An 8,456-nucleotide genomic window follows, 5' to 3' on the forward strand; every position below is an offset into this window, starting at 1 on the left:
TTGGATTGAATGATAATCTCCTAGGGGTTTGAGGGAGTGAGATCGTAGCCACAGATCAACAATACAGGTTTGAATTCAAAATAAGCAAACTGTTTTCTTGCTGACTGTGCCCCATCCTAAGAAGGAAGAGTGTCTGTCCCTTTAATTGCCAGGTTCCCACCTCCTGGGGTGGGAGCCCCCAACCCCCTCAGGCCTTGCCCCCACCTCTTCCTCATCTCCCCCTTCCAGGGCTGATTAATTGCAGGGTTAGGCACCCAAAACAGACTGGACCACATTATTTCTGATGTTGGCTATTTTCACTGGTCGCTGCCTTGAAGCCACAGTAATGAGTGGCTTTTAGCATGTCACTCTCTTGACACTCTTTACTTAGTCCAGGAAATGGCAAATGTGATGGAAATAAGAACTTTATCATCTGTGTCTTTCTTTCCAAGAGAGGAAACAGCAAGCAGGAAGGAGTTGGGTACAGAAACTGAGACTGGAGGATAGTAAGCAAGGTCCAGCATCCAGAAGCCCTCCTTTGGATGCCACCTCAGCAGGTGGCATCTGATCCATGGGGCAGATGGTGGAGCAAAGTTCAGGGACTCCGGGCAGCACCTCCACACATAAGTGGCATGAGTAGGTCAGACCCAGCTTTCGGGTCCACCCCTGGAGTTGCATCCTCTGCCCCACCTGCCCCAGGTAACTGTCAAGTGTCCGCACCTTGGAAAGTGCTTTAACCTCAGGAAACATGGAGGTGCCAGGACTGTTCCTTCTCTCTCCCGCATCCCACAGTGCTGCAGTCCCCTGCAAGTTTTTTCGTGAAAATTAGGAAAGGGCGCACCCTAGGGGCAGATTCAGCCCTCGAGGGGCACCAGGTTTGGGATTCTCAGCTGCCCTTTGAGGGTGATGTCAGGTGCTTCCTTCCCCATCAGTCTTCATGATGACCCCTAAAACTGAGAAGTCGTTATCTGACACAGGGGGGAATTGATGCTAGGGTGTACAGCTGCAAGGGGCCTCCCAGGGCCTTTAACCAGGTGACCTAAGTCTCCCAGGGATACACCCTGGTAAGCCACCATACCACCCCACACAAACTTGAGGGCCATCAGGACCCAGAGCCCCTGGTCCCCACCCCCACCCACACAGAACACCCCTCCTGTCCTGTGCGGGTCACCACAACTTGATTCCAGAGGCACCACCACAGTCTGCTCTCCTCTCTCCGTGGTATCCCAGTATGAGGGATCCTGGGAGGCCCAGGGACACAGGCGAGATGACATAATCAACCAACATGTGGCTCCCGGAACCAGCCTGGGCTCTCCCAATGCTACTCCCCACATAGGGACTTTAACTGCTGGGTCCTTTTCATGAGGAGAACCCCTGCACCAGCCTTGGCAATGAATAGATGCCAAATGTTTGCCTCACTCTTTTTTTCAGATCTTCAAACATTCTGCAGATACTGAACTTGGTGCCAGACCCTGCTCAGGAACTAAGGCTACCTCAGTGACTAACATCCCTGCCCTCTGGGAGCTTCTCTTCTAACTTAATTAAAAAGGATGAATGAAGCTGGCCAGGTATGGTGGCATATGCCCATAATCTCGGTGGCTCAGGAGGCTGAGGCAAGAGGACTGCAAGTTCAAGGCCAGCCTGAACAACTTTGCAAGCCTCTGTTTCAAAATAAAAAAATAAATGAGCCAGGGATATTATGAAGTTATAAAGCACCTTGGGTTCAATTCCCAAGACAAAAAAAAAATTGCCTGGATAGATTGGTTTCATGTTTTTGCTACAATGTCACCTTGGTTGTGGTGATGGAAGTGATAGTGGTACTGGGAATTGAACCCAGGGGTGCTCTACTACTGAGCTTCATCCCAGCCCTTTTTATTTTTTTATTCTGTGACAGGGTTCTACTGTTTCTGAGGCTGGCCTTGAACTTGCAATCCTCCTGCCTCAGCCTCCCCAGTCACATGGCATGTGCCACCTGTCCTGGTTCAATGTTACCCTCTTAATGAGATACTCCGACCTTCCCATTAAAAATGGCAGCCACCAGCACACCTTGTCCATCCTCTCTGCTCTATTCCTCTCCTTCCAATATCTCTGTAATATTCTGCACTGTCCTTTTTCTTGTTTATTTGTTGTCTCTTCCACCAGAATGTCAGGTCTGTGAGGGCAGGGATTTGAGTGCTGACTACATAGCACAGCTTACCGTCCTGGCCCACTTCTGATCCTGTGCAGCCCCAACTCCTCCCCTGAACCACTGGGGCCCCCTTTTCCATCTCCTCTGAGAGCCAGAAGCCCTGATTGCCTGTAACCTGCTGTGTCAACTCACAGCAGTCCCCTCCCCAATCTGGGGCTCATTTTCCTCCTCTGGCAAATGGACCAGTGTCTTTCCTCCCCGGTATTCGCATGTGTTTATTCTGGGGTGCTCGGCGGGCCAGTCCTGGACCCAGCAGCCCCATAAACCTTCTGCTGTGCCCCCACCTGGCTCAGCCGACATCAGGCCTTCTTTAGGGCTGGCAAGAAGCCCAAGCTTAGGGCCTCCCCCACAGCAGGGAGCATCCCCTTGTCCTCCCACATCTGACAGGCCCCCTTCTGCTCCAGGGGGCTAAGGGCTGGATGTCTCTGGCTGCTTCATCCCCACAGCTGTGCTACACTCCCACCTCTGCCTTGGGCTTCTGTTGATGCCGACTTCATGTGACATTTCAGGGGGAGGGTTTCTGGGTGGGCAGACAGATGGGAGGGAGAGGCTTTTCCTCTGTCTTCAATTGCAGGATCTGAGCAAGCAGGAAAGGGTCCCTGGCTCAATTGATGGTATCATCTCAGGGGGGGGGGGCAAGGTGCATGCTGAGATCCCAGATCTGGACTGGCAAAGCACAGTCTATCACAACACAGAGGTCCCTGTGGGACTTCAGCCACTAGGGGAGTCAGTGACCAGTGAGTGTGGAGCACAGGGAGGTAGAACAAGCAACCCTAACAGATCTCCTCAATGGAGGAGCTGAGCAGCATTTAGCTGAATCCCTCCTCTTCCTTTTCCTAGCTGTGTGATGTTAGATAAGCCATTGTGCTTCTCTGTGTTTCAATTCCTTGGTGCCAAGTAATAAGGAGTTAGTAAACCCTGTTTGAAAGGGTCAATATTGTGGAATAGATATAAACTACTTGACATAGGACTCAGGTATTCAATAAATGGCAACTATGCTTATTTGTATTCCCATGGACAAATGGTCACAGAGCACTTCAGTGTGTGTGACCTCGAGCAAGTTGCATGCCTTCTCTGGGTCCATGCATAAAAGAAGGAGCTTAGAATAGAAACCCAAGCTTTGTGATTTGTGGACTGCAGGCTGATGAGGGGGAGTGTGCTCACTGTGTCACTTATATGAACTTCAAGTCATGGGCCCCTGGAGAGGTCTGGAGGGGGGAGGAGAAGGAAGCAGAGTGGGAGAAGGATGAAGGGGAAGCAGGAGACAGAGAGGATGAGGGAGATGAGGTGAGAAGCAGGAGGAAGAAAAGAAAGGAGTAGAAGGGAAGGCAGAGGAAGAGAGGAAGGGAGGAGAAGGAAAGGGAGAGAGGAGGAGAAGAAGAAAGAGGAGGAGGTAAAGAAGGGAAGGAAGGGGGCTGGGGATGTGGCTCAAGCGGTAGCGCGCTCGCCTGGCAAGCGTGCGGCCCGGGTTCGATCCCCAGCAGCACCACATACCAACAATGATGTTGTGTCCGCCGAGAATTAAGAAAAAATAAATAAAAATGTAAAAAAAAAAAAAAAAAAAAAAAAAAAGAAGGGAAGGAAGGAGGAGAAGGAAGAAGAAAGAGGAGAGAAGGGGGCCAGGTGCAGTGGTGCATGCCTGTAATCCCAGCAGCTCAGGAGGCTGAAGCAGGAGGATCTCAAGTTCAAAGCCAGCCTCAGCAACTTAGGGAGGCTCTAAGAAATTTAGTGAGACCCTTTCTCTAAATAAAATATTTAAAAAGGGGCTGGGGATGTGGCTCAGTGGTTGAGTGCCCTGGGTTCAATCCCTGGTTTAAAAAAAAAAAAAAAAAGAAAGGAAAAGGAGCTGTCAGCTGGGCTGCTTCCATTTTGGCAGAGGAATCCAGAAACAAGTGCTCCTGGGGATGCCTAAGGACTCCCGGCTTGTTGGAGGTGGGCAGGATTGGCTTCCCCTGGAAGATTGGTAGCCTGAGCCTGGTCTCTGGGGCTGGGAAGCCTTCTGGATTCCAGGAAAGGACCTAGAACTCGACTCCCTACCTCTCGTGATCCAGAAGGAAACAGGTTGGGTGAGAACCATTGGCCATCGGTCAGCCATCACTTCCTCCATGAGTCTCCCAGGCCATGCTGCTGAGCCCACAAGGGTGGCTCTGAGTCCTTTTTTAAGGGTGAGGGGTGGGGACAGAGGCAAGAGATCAAAGCAGTGGGGAGGCCTTTCCTGGACAGACCAGAGCCTTTCCACCCTGCAAAGGCCATCACACCTAGGGGACCAGTCAAGGAGGGGCCCCTGGAGAGCCCCTGTACTGAGTAGTCCAGGCAGATAGGAGCCAGCCAGCCCCAGAGCAGCCTCTGCAGTCTCAGCCACGTACTTCACCTCTGGTTGGTATCTTCTGCCTCTTTCCTACAGAATGGTCAAGAGCACAGGCTTAGGGGTCAGAGACCCACTACCTAGAGTTCCACTTGAGAGCTGGGAGAACTTGAGAAAGCTGCTTGACTTTTTTCGGCCCCACGTTCCTGTGAGCAGGTGGGACTGGGTGAGAATGAATGCAGCAACGCGGGCCCAGGGCCTGGCACACATTGCTTAAAGGCATATAGAAGAAGAGGAGTAAAGATCTTCTTTCTTCCTCTTGTCTCCTTCCCTCTGTCCCATCTCTGGCCCTGGGCAACTTCTGCATGCTCATATTAGGCACAAGGACCCTGCAGACATGCCTTCTGGCCCACTCCACAGCCTGCTCCCCTTTCCAACTGCTGCGGGGTGGCCCCACCACTCCCAGGTGGCCTGCCTATCAGCAACCCCCCAGAAATGTTCTGTGCACCTGGCTAGAATCTCCCTAGCACTGAGCCTGGGAACTGCTTGCAGCATGTGTCCAGGGATGGCATTGGAGGAGCAGTGAGCCCGCAGCCTGTATGAATGACCCAGCCAGGGATGGCAGTTTCGGGGGGAGCTGGTGTGGGCTGGATGAATAGATCTTGGGCTCAGAAGTAGAGGGTCTGTGTCCCCAGCTGCCTAGGAGGGGGCGGGAGGCTACTGTCCCAGGAGCCTGGGAAACCCTCTCCCAGCCAGGCCACAGGCAAGGTGGGAAGTCAGGGCCGGAGGGGGCTTTGTACCCTGCACAATTGCAGCCACTCTTCTGGATAAAGGGGTGAACAAAGGGGCCTTCGGAAGTGGCCACGCTGCTCAGCACCCGGGGAGGCCTCAGGAAGCCAGCTCTCACTGGCTGCCCACCCAGGCGTCCTCCCAATGTCCCCCACCGCCCCATCACAGGGGGCCAGCTGGGCCCCAGCCACCCACAGCCTGGGCAGCTGGGCCTGGACTTAATGAAAGCTGAGGGAACACCCTCTTGTGTCCAGGGGGCCGGAGGAGTACCAGAAGAGCCCCAATGGGGGGCAGGGGACAAGAATGCTGCTTTCTTACTCTCTAGGACAGCAGCAGGGACTGGTGTGACTGACAGGGCGGGTTTAAGAAAGGCCTTGAGGCCTGGGTGAAGGATGGTGCTACTTCAGCCTCCCACCCCCACCCCGCAGTGGCTGCTGGTTTGTGAACAGAATGCAGTTCCCACAGGCTGAGAAAAAGCCCCTCTCGAGATCACCCCCACTTGCCAGCACATCCACAGACCCATTTCTTTGGCCCACTGATTGACCAGATACAAATCTCACCCCAAGAAAGTACCCCCAAATTTCTCCAGCTCTGGAGTCAGCGAGTCTGGGCTCTGTAACCCTGGCTCTGTGGCCTCAGCCAGGTTCATAACCCCGCAGATGTTTTTTCATCTCTAAAATGATTTTGTAGAGCTGAGCACCATGGCACGCCTGTAATCTCAGCTACTCAGGAGGCTGAGGCAGGAGGATCGCTTGAGCCCAGAAGTTGCAGGCCAGGCTGTGTAATAGAGCAAGACCCTGTCTCCAAAATTTAAAAACATGAGTTTGTCAGATGGGGCAGGTTATCACATGAGATGAAAAGGATCAAGTCCCTGACATGATCTGCTTTCTAAATGGCAACTATGTTTCTTGAGCCCAGTTTGAATGGGGGAATTCATTCTAAATCCTGTCCAAAGTAGTCTCAAGTCAAGGCTTCTAGCAATCTTAATAACAGACAGCAGGGGCTGGGGTTGTGGCTCAGTGGTAGAGTGCTCATCTGGCACATGTGAGGCACTGGGTTCAATCCTCAGCACCACATAGATTTAAATAAATGAAATAAAGGTGTTGTGTCCATCTATATCTTAATTTTTTTAATAACAGACAATATATGTTGGGGCTAAAGAGACAGGGCAATAAGGGCTTTTTCTCCAGTCTCCTCCTGCTTCTTCTTTAATAACGTTACACTTGCAGAAAAATTGTCAATGGTACAGAGAGTTCCTGTCTCCCCTAACAGAGACACCTAACATAACCACGGTTCGTCACAACTAATCAGTTAATATTGGTGCAATACTATGAACTAAAGCCCAGGCTTATGTGTTTTGTTTTGTTGTCACTGTTTGAGATGGGGTCTTGCTCTGTTGCCAAGGCTGGCCTCAAACTCCTGGGCTCAAGCCATCCTCCTACCTCAGTCACTGAAGTAGCGCACATCACGGAGCCCAGCCAGGCTCAATTGAATTTTACCAGTTTTTCCACAAATGCCTTCTGTTCTGAGTTCTAGTATGGACATATTGCTGGACCTCCTATATTAATGGGGAAAATGACAGAAATGGCATTCTCGATGGCTTTGGTTACTTCCTGACAGAAGGCCAAACTCTTTGCAAAGCTCATTTCCACTGTGGGACCAGCACCCACGCAAACTTCCTGTCTGTTCTTTAGAGTCTCCTTCGTTAGGAAATGGGTTTCCTGAGTTCATCGGTGCACCCAGGGGCTCCCTTAGCAAGAGCTCTGCGACTTCTTGCTGTTTGGAAGTCTGCAAGACCACACAGATGGGAACTGAGATCCCGAAAGAATCTGAGAGGCTCGGTGTCTGTGCTATTTGTATACACACACACACACACACACACACACACACACACACACACACAGCCCCTTTCTTGTAGCTCAGAGAGTAATTCTGAATCCACAACTTCCCCTGGCCAAAGGCTTGAATAAGCATCAGGCCTCCCAGCCCATCCCCCAAGCCCACACCTGCCCCTCTTCCCACAGAGCTGGGTTGTGGTGTCTGGCTGTAGGCACTTCTGGGTCCCAGCCCACCCTGGGAGCAGAGAGTCAGCCAGGCCCCCAGAAGTGACAGAGGGAAGGCCCCATTAGCCTGAGTGGGGACAGGACAATGCCCCCTTTTCCAGGCAGCTGGCAGAGCCTGCCAGGCCCTGGGCATCTGAATACCCCCCAGAAGTGAACACTGGAGTCTGTGTTCAGGCAGCCTGGGCCAGCGCCCACCCCCACCCCCACCCAAGAGAAGGAGCTTTTCTTCCCTGCTGGCCAAAGCCAAGGCTTCCAAAAGAGCATCAGTGGCAAGAGGAGCTGACCTTTGTTCAGGAAATGGAGATTTCCTGGCCACCCACCGCACCTCTCCTTGGGAATCCCAGAGCTGGAAAGGAAAGTGAGTCTAAGGGCCTCCTCCCGGTTGTGAACCATGTCTGTTCCCACCCGACAGGCTGCAGGATTCCCAGCCCCCACTCTGCCCCTACTATTATGGTTTTGATGTGATGTGATCCCCAGAAGCTCAAGTGTGAGACAATGCAAGATTTAAAGGTGAAATGATTTGGTTATAAGAGCCTAACCTAATAAGTAAATTAATCTCCAGATAGGGATTAACTGAGTGCTGACTGTAGGCAGGTAGGTAGGGCTGGAGGAGATGGGTCATCAGGGGTGTGGCTTTGGGGTTTATATTTTGTGAGATGAACCTTGTTACTTTCTCTCTTTCTCTCTTTCTGTCTCTCTCTGCTTTTTGGTGGCCATGTCCCCAGTTGTTTGTCTCTGCCACACCCTTCCGCCATGATGTTCTGCCTCACCTCAGGCCTGAGGAATGGAGTCATGCATCTATGGACTGAGACCTCTGAAACTGAGATCCCCCAAATAAACTTTTTCTCCTTAAAATTGTTCTTGTGAAGTCTTTTGGTTGTAGCAATGAAAAGCTGACTAAAACGCCTACCCATTCATCCATGGCTCTTAATACGGAACAACTTCTACAGGTTCACCTTGTTGGCCTTGGAAGCGATTTGCATTGAAGACTGCTCAGGGTGAGCTCACAGGGAGGGAAGGACAAAGGGATTCCAACGGGAGTCACTGTGTCCACTTTGAAAGTAGAATTGAGGCCCAGTGAGGTGAGGGATGAGCCTCAGTTCACTAGCTAGTGAGAGGCATGGGTTGCGTC

General features: G+C 51.8%; 1 long non-coding RNA gene across 1 annotated transcript; it reads left to right on the forward strand.

The window, feature by feature from the left end:
• Window positions 1-7,552: 7,552 nt before the first annotated feature.
• Window positions 7,553-8,179, forward strand: LOC144377589 (uncharacterized). The gene is made up of 2 exons (XR_013438580.1): window positions 7,553-7,682; window positions 8,050-8,179. It is a non-coding gene; the product is annotated as an uncharacterized LOC144377589 (long non-coding RNA).
• Window positions 8,180-8,456: the final 277 nt, after the last annotated feature.

Source organism: Ictidomys tridecemlineatus, chromosome 5, assembly GCF_052094955.1.
Source record: "Ictidomys tridecemlineatus isolate mIctTri1 chromosome 5, mIctTri1.hap1, whole genome shotgun sequence".
Lineage (NCBI taxonomy): Eukaryota > Metazoa > Chordata > Mammalia > Rodentia > Sciuridae > Ictidomys > Ictidomys tridecemlineatus.